The sequence below is a fragment of the Platalea leucorodia genome (assembly GCF_965183815.1).
Source record: "Platalea leucorodia genome assembly, chromosome: 6".
NCBI classification, from domain to species: domain Eukaryota; kingdom Metazoa; phylum Chordata; class Aves; order Pelecaniformes; family Threskiornithidae; genus Platalea; species Platalea leucorodia.
In genome coordinates this window covers 41849625-41867027 of record NC_138828.1, presented here as the reverse complement: position 1 = coordinate 41867027, position 17403 = coordinate 41849625, and positions in this window count along the sequence as shown.

Genomic DNA, 17403 nt, shown 5'->3' with positions numbered 1-17403 from the left:
ATTTTATTCCAAAGAGCAATCAAATATTGATTTATTTTGTCAGCTACAGATAGAGGAATCAGAAATATTTATATCCAGGGAATTCAGAGATGGTGCTTGGAATTATTCCCCGGGTTGCACAGATGTAAGTGTTTAATAATGCTTTTGATAACTGTATCCAACCCCATTTATATTGTGACACTAAGAAATTTCTCGTATATGCGTCTATTATTTAATTCTAGAGTATGCTTCTCAAGACAGAAAAATTTCAGGGTCTAAAATGTCAAAGTTATCAGTAGAACTTATGTCTATGAAGTTGGACATAAATGGACATGAGTGGAATAATCATTTTATCCTAACCTTAATATTATGTATATTAAATTGAGCTTTAGTGTTTGTGGTTTGTTCAGTAAACATGTTTATATGTCTCACTTATTTTACTGTGACAGAGTATCACAGAAAAAGAGTTTTCTAAAAAGTAAACTGTATAAGAGAGTTTTAAATTCATCTGTGCTGCCCGTTTAGGCATGCTCAACAGATTACTCATTTGAAGACATTTTTGCGTGGTAAAATAGTAGCTCTTTGTCTTCACCAGTTCACTAGTTTATTTCTTATATTAGATGCTCCCTCATTAAATATCTGAAAAGTCAGGCAGAAGCACGAAGATTTTTCTCTGGTTCTCTATATATAGAGTTAGGCTACCAGCAATTTTTCTTAAATTTGCTCTTCTGCTTGAAGCGCTTGGTTGCTGAGAATGGAAGAATGTTTTTATTTATTCTAAGAATTAGTTTGTGAGTGCCAGTAGCTGAAATATAGAGGCCATTCTGCTAAGGGATAGCAGGACAGATTATTAGGTGTTTGTATGGGAAGTGTTTCTACTTGCCGGTATCAAGTAAATCTTCTCAGTAGAGATCACAGCACATTGGAATTTGTGCTAAGTGGCACTTTCAGTGAGACGCAACATTATAATTAAGCCAAACCTAGGAAACAATTGAGACAAACCCCAGGAAGCAGGTAATTTGAGATTAACATTAACAGGCTCTGATAATCTGTGTATGTTTCTGAAAGTCTAATCCAGAGCACTATGTTAAAAATCATTAGCAAGTACATATTATGCATAAACACTTTGTTTCTATTCCATGGGAAAGGAGATGTCTCTAGATGTTTTGTTGTTGAAAGCCTGCCCAGATTTCCTTCTTCTGGAATGATAAGATGTGCATCACCAACGACAGGAAAACTTAAAATGGTTCCCACACTTCTTCCATCATGTGCAGGCAATAAAACTTATTAGGAGGACACTTTGCTACTTCTGTATTGTCAGATTCACCACAGGGCAACACTCAGCATCCCAGATGGGATGAGGCCGGTTGATGATCAGAGGCTTGGCTCATGAGCGGAATCAAATAAATCTGAAGCATCTTCCTAAGTGTTGTAGAATTGACCTCAGTTTTATGTTTCTAATTATCTGCATTTATTCCAAATTCTGTGGTCATCTGGAAGGAAACACTGTTTTCATTTTTTTCATTATGTGGGGAAGGGAAGGAAAACTGAACAAGAACAAAGAATTATATTAAATCTGTCCAGAAGCCATATGTTTTTTTGATGTGCTGAAATGAACTGTATTGTTACCACTTCTACTATATTTGTTACAATAACATCTGAGCAGAAGTTAAACTTGCTTATTTAAAGATTAAAGGAATTAAAACTGATGCCTTTCTATCTTACTCCATACAACATGATATTATTTAGTTTCCCAGGTTATGATTCAGGTTATATATGTGTTGTTGATTTTTTTTTTTTTTTTTGAAATTCAAAGTTGCTCAGCTCAAAAAGTGATAATGGATAATTCTTGTATAATAAGTTGAATATATACATCTCTGTGTATTTCTTTTTCCCTCATTCTTTAAAGTATTTATAAAAAAATATTTGTAATTTTGTCATATATATTTTGTTGTGTACTGAATTTGGGGGCATTGTGACTGATGAACAAAAAGTTCCCTCTATATTCCCTCTAAGTGTGTGATTATGCAAAGGAGGAAAAAAAAATAGAAAAAGAAAAATCTGCTTAATATTTGAGTGGCATTGCTTTTTATTTTGCTAATTAGCCTTTATTTCTACTCTCACAACTCTGCTTAGCTACAGAGAAGACAGGTTGACAGAATATCTTTAAATCTCTTGTTGACTGAAGATTAAAAACCAAATCGCTAAGATACTGAAATTTTCTATTAGCTGCTTCCTGGGTGCACGTGGCTTCAGACTCTTTCTAAAACCAGTGCTGTTCGTACAAAATGCTGCACCAGCTGAGGAGTGTTCCAGCATTAATCTCTGACCAAACAACCCAGCAGGCAGGAATCCTTTCAAACTGTGTTATTACAGGGTAGGACAAATACACTTGGGATGAAGATGCGTATTGTTCTTGTATCTGTTGTGGGTTGGAGTACATGGTTCTTTGGTTCTGAAGGAATATTTCTAGATCAAATGAGCACTAAACTGTAGAAACATAAGAAGCTACTTCAACCCTGGGGTCTTGTTTCTTAGCCAGATGGACTAGTCAGGATCAGATGCATTAGAACAGCAACATCTGCTTGGATTTGCTTATAGGAGAGGTGCAATGCTGACTGCACAGCTGCTACCTCAGTGTCTGCAAAATAACGGTGATGCAATAAAATCCCAGTTACCGGGCATGGAAAACAGACACTATACAAATGGATAGAAATGATTTCTGGTAAAGTTCCAAAAACTTATAAATCTGGAGAGAGCTTGTCTATCCCAAACTAGTGTATGTGTTGTGCCTGTGAATGAGGAGAGTCGGCCTTGTGACTTGGCCACCTATATCAAAATTAGTTACTTCTATTAGTAGAGAGCTTTGGGAGCAACAGTGGAAGCTAAAAACTCTAATGCGTTCAAACTGTAAAAATATGGGGCACCCTTTTGCCACTGCCATGAATGGCCTATCATTGGTGTTTTTTGTTCTTTTTATCTTTGAAATGTTCCTATACTTCGATGGAATGGTTTAATTGTATGTGGTGGTTGAAGAAAAAGAAGGATAAATGGTAATTAAACAAAGGTGAAATCAAGAATTTTTTTACTCTCTAAAAAACCTGCTTAATACTTCAGATTCCCTGGTGCCTTTTTATTCCAGGGTATATATGTACACTTTATGTACTGTTGGAGCCCAAATTTGAACTGCAATTCACTTCAAATCCACGCTAAAATGTACTTTACAAGCTGAGTCTTACAACTTTTTGGATGCCTTGGGTTAGAGCAAGTAAACACACTGGTCTTGATTCTCAAATGGAAGAAATGAGAAGTCGAAATGTCGAAGTGGCTTAGGAAACAAACTATGCCTTGAAAAGATGCCAACTAGAAATAATGAGGCTAGCTACTGTTTCCCAGGAATTGTGTGATGAAAGGATCCTAAAGTTAGTCTTCAGCCTTAGCTGAATCTCTGCCTTCCACCTGACAGCTGAAGCATTTTTTCCCTCTCTATTTCAAACCAATGGTAAACAGGTTATTTTAAGCCATCATGAGAGCAGAGCAGGAGCATTCACTCAGATAATTGTCTTGTTTGCTGCTGGCTGTTGTTAATGAGTCCTGTGCCTCTTTACTGCGATCTGAGTGGACACAACAGCAGTGATGTCTGGAGAAGTTTTGATGGGTTGTCTGGAAGAAAGTAAATGACTCAGTTTACTTTGAGTTAAGCACTAGCAACAGGTTGGAATAATGAGAAGAAACAGGCTCCTACCAAGCAAACCTAGCTGCACCCAGATCTCTGCAACAGGAGTTTCCACCGATGCCCTCAATGTAAATAGTAGGGTTGTTGCTGGGGTCAAATTACCATGGGTGGTTATTTTCTTTCCTTTTTCTTTCCTTTTTTGTTCCCTCAGATCTCTTTGTAATGTACCTCATTAATCTACTTTTCCCACTGACAACCTCATCTGCGTTATCTCCTGCTTTACTCTTCCTGCCAGTCACTGGGGCTGGCACCAAATCTGCATTAGGCAGCTCTCACAGCTACAGCCCCTTGCCTTCCTTTCCCTGCTTCCCAGGCTTGGAAGCTCTGGAATGGAGGCTGCCATTAGGCAGGGCAAGACACTAACAAAATAATAAGGGAAATCACGTTGAAATCATGCCATACAGCAAGGTCACTTCAACCTCAGATACTTCTTTCTTATTCACCTCCATCACAGCTTTGTGCAACATAATGGATATAGTTTCCATTTCTGCAGGTGCTTTGACATTGTATCACTCAACATTTCAGATTAGTTGTCCCGCAAAGTTTGTCAAGATCCAATATATGACTCCTTTTCCAAGGTGTGGTTGTAGTTCAAATGTCTACCTGACTCAGTGAAGGGTGGGAAAGAAAGTGATTATCAGCATCAAAGAAAGTTGTCCCATTTCTGTTGCTGTGTGAAAGGAAGACGACTTCCTTCTCCAGGACTATCAGCTGATAGACAATCAAAACTTTAGTATCTTACTAACCACCAGAAAGTAACAGAATAAAACCTGAGCCATCCACAGAAACAACCATAAATTATAGAGGAACTGCTAAAGGAGTATTTTCACAAAAGGTAGGCTGCCATTTTTGCATATGGTATGTGTTGTCTCAGATTATTTTTATTAAAAAAAAAAAAAAAAAAAAAAAAAAGCAAAACACCACCACTTAGTTCTCATTTCTATGTCAAGTGATATGACACTTTAGTCTGGTTTACATAGTATCTGCAGTGATGTACCAAATCCAGGGACCCATTAGATCCCCTAGGTCTTTATCAATCACTTATTGGGATCTAGAATGGAAGCATTTCTTTTGCATGCAACATTTCTTCAGCTGTAATATAGACCCTCTTTACAGCTCAAGAGATCCCATGTACATGAGACCCAACTTCTGCAAGTTCTGTTCAGAATGAACCAAGGTCATGTGACTTTTCTGCTGAATGCCTTCAGCAATTCGTGAGAAGTGGTTGGTTTTATTTTCATTCAGAATTAATTTCAGCCCAGAGACCAAGGAGTGAGCAGTCATAAAGACAGGAAATTTATTTCTAGGTCAGAACTGACATGCGTCTTCAGAGTAATTCACTTTCATTTATTATCCTGCAGTTGCTCTTTTGGGATCTGGGATCCTAGCTTCTATCGCCAGTAGTATACAAGTACTTGATCAGCATCTTGAAACTGAAGGGTGAAGAACACAGCAGAGGGAGGTGGATTTCTGTCTTTTAATTTCAACTACAGCTGAATAATTCAATCCTGAAATAAATGGAGTGTGTTATTCATTAGTGTTCTCAGCCTGAAACTTTTCTTTAGCTATAAATATGTTTTAAAGATTTAAGAGAAAAATACTTCTGACTTGGAGAAACAATATGTTGAAATATTCTACTGTTTTTATATAAAAAGCATATTTCAAGTGGTTAAATTACATACGTGACACTTTTTCTTTAGTGAGTTAATTTTGTAACTTTAATTATTTGTTAGTGACATGAATTTTATCTGCAGTCCTGAAACCGTAAGTGTAAAAATTTGGACTGAATTGCAAATTAAAAGTACTTGCTAACTGCCACATAATGACACTAGTCTTTCTTACATGAAGATAGATTTTAAGGGGAAAAAATGCCCAGAATAAGCATGCCAGAATGAGCCAACAGATAAAACGTTCAGTGACAATATTTTGGCAAAAACATACAATAGAAAAATACTCATCCAAGTTAAAGTGGAGGCATAATGTCTTGCTTTGATCAGTGACCAGGATGGTAGAACTATTTCTTAGTGGATGGCATGGCCTTTAAACAAGAAACATAAACAATCTAGTCTGAATAAGAAATGGTCTTGTTATACTGCTTTACGTAGCTAACTCAGAAAAATTTCTACACACACGTTATGTAGGATTTAACAATTTGGAGAGAATTACTAGTTGTAAAATTCCATTTTTGGTTTTAACTTAATAAAACCTAGAAGTTAGAAGGTGTTAATCTGCTATGTCTTCTGCTTTGAGAAGGTGATCATGACAAACCTGCACAGGAGTTAGGAATGTGACTTTCTGAGGCTGGTAGCCTATCTGGCAAATTTAAAAGAAAAATGCAGCTTTATATTCTTCGTTGCTCTAAAATTATTTTTTTCATAAGTGTAAGGGACGAGCCCCAAGTGCCTGTACTGTGAGCCCGGATGCCTTGAAAGGAGGTCCCAGGAGTCGAGAGAGGGTTAAGTCACGCGGAGGGGCCTAGGACCACTTCTCTTGATTGGTCACTTCTCTTGGTTTGAGGGGTGTCTCAGCCCCTCCTGGAACTGGGACAAAAGAAGGTTCCAGAAGTCCAGGAACTGAGGCCAATAAATAGGGGCACGTGTGAGTGTATAGGGGCGCTCTATATTGAATACCCCTGTTGGCAGGTCCAATGCTGGATCCAGGATTGGTGATCTCTTTCTTTCTCTCTCTCTCTCTCCCCCCCCCTTCCCCCCCCCCCCTTCTTACTTTCTCTCTCCTCCTAAAATCGTCAAGTAACACAAGGCTTACCTTAATTTCCCATAAAGCAGCATAGCTTAGGTTGGTATAATTGTTAGAGGGACAACATTTACAGAATATTTGTCCTATAGAAATCTCCCATTAAAGCTGATGTTTACGTATGGACCTTGAGTGTTATTTCGCCTTAATCCATATCGAGGGGATTTGCAAATCTGAGTCACTCCCCCCTCCCCACAGGTGGGGCGTGACAATAAGTTGGCAAAATAATGTGCAAATGAGCTTAAATCTCATCTGTAAACAAATTGAAACATATCTCACCCAATCAAAGCTGTAATTTTGAATAAATATCAGTTTACTGTTAACATTTATGTGGAACAAAGTTAATGATTGTTTAATTCATTCAGGTGAAAACCAAAAATATTTGAAAGTGAAGCTGCTCCAAACCTGAAAGACTTTACAAAACAGTAGCTGAAAAAGAAAAGTTGCTTTACCAGCTATTTATAGCAATGACACAGCTCTTCAAGGCTACTTGTATTGATGAGGTATATATTTAATCTTTATTCTTCTTCTGAAACAGCTTACAATTATCAAAATCTCATTTCTTGCACACTTTAATGCAAACTCACCGTTTCCAAGCCATGATAATAAATGGTGGTTCAAATTAATGAATGGGTGTGAAATCCTATTGCTTAATTATAATACACTGTCATTGATACATCAAAGTTTATAGGAAGAATAACAAGTAAGATGCAATAAGAAAACATAGAAGTGGTAGAAAGAAGTTACTTATAAATTTTTTTAATTTTTATTTAATTTGTTTTTTCCCCAGCTTGCCTTTTTTTCATGTCACGATCATCATAATAGTACAACAGTGGGGCCAGGTTTCCCTGTGAGCCAGTGCCTCTTATTCTCTTTAGTTGACTAGATGTATGTAGACCATACAGTTTTAGAATTCTCTGTGTTTAGGTTAGCTGCTTTTGTTGCTCAAACTTGTAGGTTTGTTCTTGGATCTTATATCGCATTCTTCCTTAAGAATATGACATGTTAGAGAGATGAAAAATAGAATAAAAAAGAGATTATTTTGAAGGTCCAGTTTTTATTATAATGGTGATTTTAGCTTTTCTAAGTACTAGAAGTCTGACTGTTTTGTGCATGAATACTTACTTATTCACCACATTTTATTCTTACTTCATGTTTTCACCCACTTTTCTATTTCCTCAGCATTTCCCAAATATCTGTGGTTCTTTTAGGAAGAAAATAATTAGAGCAGGAAGGACCATTTATTTTGGTTACATATGTGTTCCCTCTTGGTAATAGTTTCCATTCTTAAAGAGAACCTCAGCAAAATGCTAAAAGTTGCAAAACGGAAATTTGACGTTTCCGACACATATGATTGTGTTTGAATAAGCCTCTGTCCCCATAGAACTAATTTTTTTGGTTTTAGCTAATGCAAATAGAACAGTTAACATGTACTAAGTTTCTTGTGGAAATATTAACAGAGAGTAACAAAACTGGAAAGTAGCATTGAACCAATTGAGCCTGAATTGCAGAATTTAGGCTGATAGTAATTTTAATACGTAATTTTTTAAAAAAATCTCTTAGTAAGTGCTGAAAGATATGATAATGTTATTCTACAGTTAAGTAATTTGTCTTGACAATTATGCATAGTAGAAAAAAGATAACGAGTCATGTTAATAATTGCCTTATTTTCTTATACGGTATACAAAACCTCATTATAGTAATTTATTAGTTATTATATTTGAGGAAATTAGTCAATATATTTTCTTGGTGTACTTACTTGAAGGACAGAAATAAATGGTTCTACAGGAGACAGATGGCAAAATAATTGCATACTGAATTTATTAATATTGAATAGAAATAGCTACAACATCAAGAGTTGTGAAAGCTGCTGTCATGGCCAGCCTTACCTTTGTTGTAACTCCCACGCACGGCTTTGAAAGTGTATCCCTCAACAGCTGTCTGCTTAAATGGTAGCTGTAGAGCAAATTCTAAGTTCTTTGACTTTCTAAAAAAGGAGTCAGTTGCTGTGTGGCTTATTAGCATAATTAGTTGTCATAAGGATGCAAGCCTAAAGATGTACTTGCTAATTAGCCATCTGAAATTTGATTTTTCTTCCCCTCCCCTTCCTTCCCTGCCTTAATCTTTCTGATTTTTCTGGAGAGAGGTGAGGATTGCATCATTACCTCTAAAAATCATTGACTCTCATCTTCTTTCACCCTGAAGCATCTGACCTGGGGAATTCAGATAAAGTGGACAATTTCCCACTACCCAGAAGTTGTTCTTGTGTCTATTGTTCTTTGTGGATTCCATGGGAGGTGCAATTTTTCAAATTTTTAAATGAATCTTTTCACACTGTTGGGAAGACATGTTAAAATGTCAATAAAAGGTTAGAAGCTATATTCTTGTTTTCCCTTTATACATTACAGAAGGCTTTCTTATGGTCAGATGAGTATATCATCTCTGTCATCTTGTCATAAAATCTGTAAAGAAATTCCCTTATACTGTTACGAGTTTTGCACTGCATAAAGGAAACTTACACCCAGTTAAGTGCTGAACTCCCAGGGAAATCAACAGGAATCTCATATTTTAGGTGCCTATGAAAATTTTTTGGTACCTAAGTGAATCCCAATGACAAAACTACCTTCAAATTTCTGGATTTTAAAGAATGTTTTTGTATTTCTGCACAGGGGTGGAGAAAGTAATCAAATGTTCAGGATAACCAACTTGAACAGGGACGCTCCTTTGTAGCAGAGTGCTTTTATGGCTACTATCTTTTTCTCTTTCAGTCTTTCCTGCTATGACTTCTAAAATTTACTTACATACTGACGTATTGTGTAGTGTAAACTCCCAAACACTGGCATCAAACTTAGGTACACGGTGTAACACTTCTTGTGATGAGCTTAGTGTTGTGGAATTCAAAATGAAGGTTTTGACTGCTAAAGCAACCTGGAGCTCCAGATGTTTGTTATACCTAGCTCTAGGTGTGGGGAAAGGAGCAAACTGTGACCCAATAATGTATATTCTATTCTATTCTATGATATTTTTAGTTATCTGCTCCCAATGAGAGGAACTAGAGCCCAGAAATGGTAAAAGAGGCTTCTGTTCAAGCAAGGTGTCTCACAAGGACAATTCCAAACACCTGCTTACTAACTGTGAAGTTGACAACAGAAAACATGAGATACGCTCTGCTCTGGAGAATCTAGAATCTACCTTAATGTGCATATGTTTAGAATTATTATTGAAATTAATTGCACTGTTTATTTAAAAAGTAGTAACCCCCATCTTTTACATCTCAACTTCATGCAGAACTCATCTGGGAAATCGCAGACTTGGGTTTTGTACAGTTTTTTGGTTTAATGCCTTGTCTCCTAGGAAAGTATCCTAGTAGCCTAACTAAAAGCCGAGGTAGGTAGGTGTATGAGGGAGCTCTGCTAGCCTCCGCAACTGTGTAAATTTCATCAAACAGAACCAAACAGAAAGGAAAGCAGTGGTAGGAAGGTCTTGCTCCTTGTTCTTGCTCCCAGAATTTTTTTTTGCATTTTACGGTTTAGGATCATTTATCAAAGAGACGAAACTGTCCTCTGAATTAGAGCTAGGAGTCCTCAGTTTCAAGTGAGTGGACTTTGGGTCTTCTCCTTTTTGCTCTCTGTTCCTTTGGTTCCTCTTCAAAAGAAAGCTGGAGGCTAACCCTGTCTGAGTTGGCATATAAGCTACTGATTAGGGCTTTCGTGCATGTTAAGAATTGGGACTCCTTGGAGTATTTGGGCACTGTGCCTGCGTTCTATACTGTAAAGAGTTTGGCAAATTTTACTAACTGTTCAGACTACAGAAGTTCTGGTTGTGCAAAGAAACCAGAATTACACACACAGACATTTTTGGTTGAATAAGGAACCATCTTGCAAATTAAAGTGTCCCCAGATTGGGAGACAAATGCTGAGCAGGGCTTTGTGGATTCAGTTTGGGGTTTATCTAAGGTTTATGTTAAGAGCTTAAATCCTGACTTGGATTTAAGTGTTTATGTACCCTGGCACAATGCCAGTGAAGTTTGGCAGCAGTCTTTCAGTTACCATCACCAAGATCCAAGGACAAAAAAGTTTTATTGAATTTTCTGTGTAATGCTTAATATGAAACTATTAAAGATGCAGGTGCTGCAGGGGGCCTTTCAACAGTTAACAGCTTGGAGCTTATGAACAGTAAGCAAGCAGCAAGTTGGTAAAAAAAAAAAGGTAGCAGACAGCTGTGTCTGCAGACTTTTGTAAGAAGCAAAAATATACCTGCCTACTGTGTCAAATTAAAACAGTGGCAGCTGCATTTCTTCCAGCATGAAGCTGAGCAGTATTTTGCAGAGTATGATTAAGCTGGAAGTGAAAGTATTATAGTCAGCATTAATGTTTCTTTAAAATTATTTTCTTCTGTGAGTAGGAGCAGGAGAGTAATGTCAGACTGAATTTGCTCTATGTCTGTTTTCATTCCCTAGAGAGTTAAAAAGTCAAACGGAAAGAGCCCCACAAAGTCATATGCAACACAAGCGTTTCGTAAGCAACTTTGACCTACTTACTGTTTTGCTTTATTGAAATTAGTGGTTGATAATAATTGGCAAACATACTGACTGTTTTTAAAATTTGGTGTGTCCTGTGCCTCTGTAAAACACGTAAAGCAGAGGTGGCTGAGTTGATACATCACCCCAGCTCCTGCACTTGTTGCTACTTTAAATTTTATTTTTACACTTGTTTAGAGGAGAAATGGTTAAGAGGATGTACAATTTAGATTTGAGACATACGTTCATTTAAAAAAAAACAAACAACAAAACCCAAACACCTCCAAGCCATAGCATTTGTGCTGTACAACCTAAACGAAATACGTTTTCCTTGACTATGCATAGTAAGAGATACAGAATGAAGATCTAATACTAAAATAAATTATGAACTTTGATGAGGAGAGGCATTTTCACCTAAGAAAAGTGAAAATGAGATTTGAATGGTAGGTATTGTAGGAAATCAAGAAAGCTCTGCGAGGGAATTAGTAATTACCTGATTATATCCTTGTGGGTTTAGTCAAAAAACTGAAGTGAATAGGAAACAAACAGTATCAACCAGAATAACCATGGCAATTTAATTACAAGTGTTTGTGCTAAAAGCAGAGCAAAGCTTCACAAAATACTTTTTGAGGCGACAAAAAAATCTGGCAAAAATCCCCAACAGGCAGCCCTCCTCCTCAAACTGAAATGGGTTCAGATTTTTGTTGCCATTAGAAAATTTAGTAGTCATTACAGCATGGAATATCAATATGGCAGAAAGTTTCAATTAACATTTACAGAGATCTACATGTGCAAAGATGTATAGTACACGTTCGATGTACTATATTTCTGAGAAAGGGTCGAATACTGAATTCGCTTTTTTATTTACACAACATTGTGGTGTGCATTAGTGAACAAAGTGAGCGCCACTGCTCATGCCCCCAAATTATTACAATATCAGCAGAAAAGTGGAGGTTTAAAATTGCTGACACACCTGATACTTCGAACTAGGATCCAAGCCTGGAAGAGATCCTTTTGTTTTACCACACTGTATCGCATCTCCTTTCTCTGTGTGTTCGCTACAGGTCAGTTGCTGCCTGCTTTGTTCTGCTACTTTCAAAGTAGCTTATGCTTTCAGATCTATTAAGAGAATAGTTGGCTCCTAGCTAACTAGTTTATTTGAAACAGTTATTAGCAATGGATGCATATGAATACATTTTAGTTTTGAGATAATCTCTTCTCAAATTTACCTGGAAAGTTATTATCTGAATTTGAAATGATAGAACATTGAGTTAGGTAATTTCAAGGTTATAACTGCTCCCAGCCATTTTTAATGGAGTTGTAAAATTGGAAAATCTGATCACAAGTCTTCTATGGTAAGAATACAATGAGATTTGCTTAAAAATTCTATAGCATTTTTCAAAACGAAAAATAGAATTGTTTTTCATTTATTCTGGATTTTTTGTTCTTGCAGTTTAGATCTGAGCCATTAACATGTGCTGAGAGACAATTCCAAGGTTTATTCTGTAATCATAAGAGAAGAGTTTACATTAAAATAAAAAAAAAAAACAACTGGAATTGTTAAGATGTTAAGAAAAACACAGAAAACACCAAGGGATGTAGCATTTCTATTTCTCTATTTGTTTAATATTATCCATGTGAGTAGTTCTGCTTGAGTTCTCTCAAGTTAATAGGTATCTTTCAATTGCAGTCTCTCAATAGAAATTTTACTGTGCTTTCGTTCAGGCTCTGAGGGCCCTATTTATAAAAGCACTTTGTTACCTAAAGATGTAGATAAATCACTAATGCAGGTGTTTTTGAAAACCCTAATACACTGATATACCTTGAAAAATGTGTGCATATTTACTGTATGAAAACTTTATGCCACTGAAGGTGTTTTGCATTGAGTTGCCATGATTATCGTTTGTAGAAGGTCTGTGAAGAATAGAAGACAGCAAATCATCTTAACTATGTAGTCCTCCCAAAGAAACATAATTAAAAATGTAATTTGCTCCTTTGCATGAAATGATTTTTAACATGAATGTTTCAGTAAACAAATCTACCTATATAATTAAAGGAACACGCAAGATCTATTTAAAGCTCACAGAAGGAGAAATATGATATAAGGCCAGCTTAGTGTTTCATCCTACAATCATTTTCATTGCCAATGAGACACAGGTGTGCGCTACATAAATAAGAAAAAATGAGTGTGATGAATGTGATTATTATTCATCTCAAACATCCTTTTTCTTTTTTCCTCCCTGTTCTAATTAGGTAATTTCCAGCTGTTCAACATTTGCTGCTGAGAAGTGCCATTGGAGGATCACATCCCAAATAAAACACAACCATTCTGAAAGCAGCATTCTCTTAAAATAGAAGCAGAAATGTTATGGTAGACAGTTAAACAGAGTTAGATAGACAAAAAATGGACAAATGTTGCAACCCACTCTCTAGGGTGGGGTGTCAAACCAAAAAATCATAGGCCATCTGTGTGGGCTAAAGAAATGCACTTACCTACAGAGCCAGAAATTGATTGTTAGTCTGATGAGTTAACGGGAAGGTGGTTACAGGGACTTATTGACCAGAGGTGTATGATGTGGAAGATTTCTTCCTCTTCACTCTTGGGTGCAGATGTGTTTTTATATGTATGTGTTTTCCAACATAGTCTGTTTACTTGCTCTTTCTGCATTGGTCTACAAATTCCATCCTATGTCTGAGTCTTACAGTCTATGGGACGTTTCATTTACAGTGGATACCTGCTCTTTGTTCTCTCTCTGTTACCCTGAAAGTCAGTTTTTCCCCACTACCAAGGTTGCATCCCTTCAGCAACAGCTAACTGACCCTTACAGATTTTTGTTTGTATTCCCAGGGCCTTTGTTATGATCCTGTGCTTGTACTGTTGGGGTCCCCTGCTAAGGTTACATTTTATTTTCTCCAGTGGTCAAGCTGTAATTTCCTGATAACGTAGCAAGCATTTTATTAGCACAACGTGTTCACACATGTGTTCTGTCTCAGTCATTGAGCAGTTGACTCTACAAAGATAGGCTAGGTGCCATTAGGAGATACACAGATAGATACATACATATAATGCTTTCAGAACTACTTGTTATTCATGTCTATTAGTTATGGCAGTAACACTAGTATATAATCAAAGTTGTTTTGCAACACAAATAATGAATTGCTTTTGTTGTTTTGTTTGCTTAAAAAGTCTGGGAAAGGCATTATAGATGTAAGCCAATGCACGACAATTTTATTCAGCTGCCCTCGAACTTCTGATTTCTGTTCTGCATTTAAGTACATGAAGCAGTTTAAAGTACTTCTTTTTGGTGTCCCCCAGGAAGAAACATGAATGAGTAACATTACGAGCTTCTCTGCCATATGCACTGCCAGCCTGCCCCTGTGTGCTGGCACCTGAGATGTGTGCATATGGGATATATAGGTAGGACGGCAGGAGACCCTCCAGCAGCAGCTGATGGACTGCCCGAGCGCCTGGCTCTCTTCTGGAGGGGCTGGATGCAGCTGCGTAGGCTGCCTGTGGCCGCAGGCTTCACACAGGTGGTGGAGTAGTCCCTGATGGTCTCAAAACCTGCTAATTAGTGTTAGAGGCACCTGCTACTGCTCCTCCCCATCGCCTTCACCCAATCAAGAAATCAAGTTTCTACTCTCAGGGCACAACGTGCACTTTTTTCTCTCCCTGATGTCTTTCCAAAAGATCAACAAGATTTTAAATGTGTTTTTCCTTGAGTTTCTTACAGCTGTACAACTTGTGAGTACGAAGCAGGATTTTGCTGTTTCATTGAGCATTGGTAAATATATATAGACTTGCAACTTTAAAAGTCATCTGTGAGTGCCGATGTTTTATTTTTCTGTTTATTAATGAATAAAATTCTCTCAGTATTTCAGCTACACAGTTCAGGAAACTAATATAAATGTTGAAATACCTGTCTGCTTTCTGTAATTAGACAAAAAAGGTGTAAAGACTTAAAGTTTTATTACTAAGGGAGACACGCAGGGAAATTTGAAGTATACAATCTGAACATTCAAAAAAATGTAAAGCAGAACTTCACAGTTATTGCTGTTGTTGGAAGAAGTTTTCACAATGCCAGAGTAACTTGTGATGAAATACTTATGGCTTTTTAGTATTGTTTTCATTGCTAGTCATTAAAGATTGTTTTGAGATTTTCTAGCTAAATTCTTTATTTTTTTTCCTATTAATTGTAGATGAATATGAAAAGGTTATGATTTTTTAAGTGCTAAGTTTTAAAATTTTGCCTCCTTCTTGTAGTGTCTTATTTGATAATAAGTTGCCTCTTCCTTTACAGACTTGATTTGACATATAAACTGTAGCTGTAGTTTAGTATTTTTTGTTCTTAAGAGTTTTTCACTAAGGAAAGAGTATAATCTGTCAATTAAAATGCTATAACTTTTGACAAAATTAATTATAAACCAAACTTCAGGGGAAAAAATTGCTGGAGACGACTTAAGAAGACAAAAGAATACTTTTTTATATTTCCCAGGTTTCTGCTATTTACGGTTTGGGGGGTGTGAGTGGAATGCCTGACCTTATATCCTATTAAAATTGTTTGGAGGAATTATTCAGATGTGAATATTATTCTTTCTGTTATGTGTCTGAAATTCTGAAATTGCTTATCAGATGCTAGCAAGAAACTGAAACAATTTAGGATAAGGTTTTCAGCTGTTATTGTGCCTGCACTTAATGCACATATGCTCAAATCAGAAGTGAGTGTGAGATCCTTCCCCTTCTCATGGCTGTAGGTTCATGTGTCCTCCAACTTCAACAACAAAAACCAAGGTTTTGTTGTGGCCTAATGATAATATAATTTTTTTCTGTCCTTCCTTGCCTAAAAGCTCACGCTCATCTATCTTCTTGGCTTCTCCTATTTCATACTCTCATAAGAATTATATCTGCTCCTAGCCAAGCTTGAGGATTAAAAAATTATTCAAACAAATGTTAGCTTAAGAAATATTTACATCAGACTAGGTGATCACAGATATCAAGCTGCTCTAATATCCTGGGGAGTCACATATGATAGCTGTCTTAAACAGCCACACATTTGATAAGTGTTTTCAAAATCCCACATTTTTGGCAACAATATTTTATTTATGCACAGCTCATTCTCTATAATGACAGTTATTTTGGCTTCGAAACAAAGAAGATTGTGGAAAAGCAGTGACAGAAATTCAGAAGCACTAGCATTTAGAGAAAATTACTATTAGTGATTTTTATTTGAACGAATTTTTCATCTAAATATGATCTATGCAACCATGCACTATAATTTCTTTTTTTTATTAATTGCTTTCCATATCTTCAGTGCTAGCAAGAGTAAGGAGTCAGAGACCAGAAACTGTGGTGATGGGCAGGGCAAACATGATCAGTTGTGGTGTTTCTAATGTGGAAAATAAAGGATTTAACTCTACTGACATTGTTAATGGGAGGTAGGCTTAAGAGACTCTCATGCTCATGCCGTCCTACCCCTCCCTGCAAAACAAGGAATATCAAATGAGGTTCTGTCGTAGCTCAGATTCAGGTTAATGTCCTGTGTAAAAACAGAGTTGCGCATCCCTGCTTACAGAGACTTGAACCCAAATAATATATATTTGTAACTGAGGTGATAAAATGCAGCATACTCTGGCATATTTTACCAATGTTTTGGGATAAAATGTTCAGTTCAGAACTTACGCTTCCACTGACTTGTTGGAAGAGAACTTTCAGGGCTGGAGGTGGATAGGTTAAATGAAATATTAATCTGCCCTGTCAAAAAGATCGGGGAAAAAGAACCCTTAATTTTATTTCCCTACTCTTGCAAATAACATAAATATTGGTTAACTTAATGCATGGAGAGGTAGAAAAAAGAATGAAGGTTACTTGACCCTGTCTTAGTGGACAAAAAGGACTGGCTTGGATGTGTAAACCTAAGACAATTGGTCAGGCTTGCTAAGGCACTGCTTCACGCTTACAAAGGCGTGTCAGCATTCTGGGTTACAGACTGCGTGTGTATGTGGGTATGTGCTCTGTGTGCGTGCGCCTACTGGGAGGAGGTGCTTAGCTTGTTTCTGGTTGGGCCTGGGGGCATGGGCCTGTGTTGGACTACCACGTCTGGCCCTATTCCTCTAACAAAGAGGTTGTTTCTGGATACAGCTGATTAACAGCTTTTTTTATCTAAAGCCATGTTGGCTAGTGGTTGTACTGGAAATAAAATGAGGCTTCTGGCATGCCCATTTATGTTTTGTGTTTGAGGAGGAACGAAGAGTATTTTCAAATGAGAGTGACCATACAGGGTCTGACCAAAATTTTCCCTGAACCTGGTACCTTGTCTTCGACAGTGGCAGACAGCCTTTGTCTAGGAAAGCACGTAAGTTCTGAATGTGGTGTGGTGCTTCAGTAAAATGCTTTCCACCCACCAGCACCTTGAGG